Source organism: Nicotiana attenuata, chromosome 5, assembly GCF_001879085.1.
Source record: "Nicotiana attenuata strain UT chromosome 5, NIATTr2, whole genome shotgun sequence".
Lineage (NCBI taxonomy): Eukaryota > Viridiplantae > Streptophyta > Magnoliopsida > Solanales > Solanaceae > Nicotiana > Nicotiana attenuata.
The window spans coordinates 40,582,094-40,584,201 of record NC_031993.1 but is presented as its reverse complement, the minus strand read 5'-3'; positions in this window follow the sequence as shown (position 1 = coordinate 40,584,201).

The window sequence follows — 2,108 nt, the reverse complement described above, 5'->3', positions numbered from 1 at the left end:
ACCTGAGAATCCTGGAAGTGAAGGTCTTGTAACAATTTTATTTCCTTTTACATCTCAGCGATTAACCCATAGCATTGTTCCCTCTCGGCCTGAAATTCTTTGTCCCGGCGAGCTGCCTTTTCTTCAAGAGTATTCATTTTTCTCTTCATGTTAGCAATGGTTCCTCATAATTTCTCTTCATTTGTTGTACAAACTGGGCTCTTTCCTCAGTCTTCTTTGCCCATTGTGCCCGAAGTCTTGCCATGTTTCCCTCAGATTTTCCCAATTCTTCCTGACAGTCCAGGACTTGCTTCTTTAACCCTTTTATCAATCTCTTGTCGGATAGACTTCTTTCTCAATTCCTGGCATCTATTTTCATTTGCTGAATTTGGGCCTTGAGAGCTTCATTCTCCTGGGCCAATTTCTTTTTATCACTTTCATCAGCTGCGGATTGCAAGGTGTTTTCAAACCGGAGCTCCTGAACCTGTTTTTCCAATGCTCCTATTCGGGCCCTGTACTCCTTTTCTTTGGCTAACCAATCCCATTGCACCTGAGCCTCGTTAGTGAATTGTTGTACATGTGGCCTTTTGGCGGGTCTCTCAGGAATTTGAAATCTTTTACCAAACCAGACCAAGTATTTGGGATCTACCTCACCTCTGGCTCGGTCTTGTACTATAGTTTTAGGCTCAAGGTACCTGCACTCATTCCATATCTTTCGGATTCGGCCTTCAGGGAATGCAGCTTTCGGGCCTAACTCAATGACTTGCCCACTCAGGTCTTCATCGTTGTGCACCGTCTGGAATCTTCCAAATTGTCGCAAAACTCGGTAAGGAGCATAGGGCTGAATGCTTCGAATACCCATCAAAAGAATATAAGAGACCTCTGTTGATGTGTATACAGCTTCAGTAGCAGGAAGCCATCCATAAGCCCATTCAACTTTATCTGCAGTGAGGGATCTTAAACATGACGACCAGGCCTCAGTACCCTCAGGGAACTCAATACCTGTCACCCGGGTCTCGAATTCTGCAATACAACTCAACCCGATTAGACCGTAGTTCATATAGCCTCTGCGGTGACAGAGGTGTTCCTGTATCCACAATTGCAAGAGCAAATTGCAAACTTGAAAGAATTTCTCCCCTTCCCGACATTTGGTCAGAGCTCGGTATATTTCTGCTACAATCAGAGGAACCACTGTGCTAGTAGGTGTTTTCATGGCAACATCTAGCATCCCTACTAGGCCAAGGTCTATGTGACCATCTTTTCTTAGACAGATTACCATTCCCAAAAAGGCTACCATGAAGGCTAATCCCCGTCGGGCTTCCCATTTGTCTTTATTTCCAGCATGTGTTAATCCGGTGTTGGGTTCCTCGAAACCTTTGGGGTTACCATACCGGTGATATAAGAAATGCAATGTACAACACCCTTCCGCCAGGTGCGGGTCTTGAATATCTCGGCTAATGTTCAACAAATCCAAGAACCTATGAAGGGTTACCGGTCGTGGGGCCAATGGGTATCTACCTTGGAGGTTCCCGTTGAGACCTGCTTATCCGGCGATCTCTTATAATGTAAGTGTGAGTTCAAAATCTGAAAACCGGAATACATTACGGGTCGAGTCCCAAAATGGTATTAGTGCCTCAATGATATCCTTCCTTGGTTGGAATTTTAATAAATCTACGAGACCACCCAAACTTTTGACCACAGTATCTCTGCTTTCTTTTCCCAAGTCATGCCACCACATATGGAGTTTCAAAGGGATCTCGCTCAGGACTGAGAAGGTTTCGTTGTTGCTTGAATTCATCCTGCACATTTATTTAGGGGACTTTAATGATTTATTTTGCAAAAATTCTTTATTTAGGAAACAGGACTTGGATTTGCAAATACGGCCTTTCGGCACTTCTGGGGGAAGATTTTAAGGCTGTGCCCGCAAACCATTTAAAAAAACAAAATGACTCAGGGGTGGCTGTTCTTCCAAAACCGGCCTTCCGGCGTCCTTTTGGGGACATTCAGCTTATTTTAGACAAGAATGGCATCACCCGACTTATTTATGACAAAAATTAAAATTTTGGTATTTTTTTGGCTATTTTTGCAAAAGGGTGGTTGGACCCGATGAGGGTTGCCTACGTATCTCA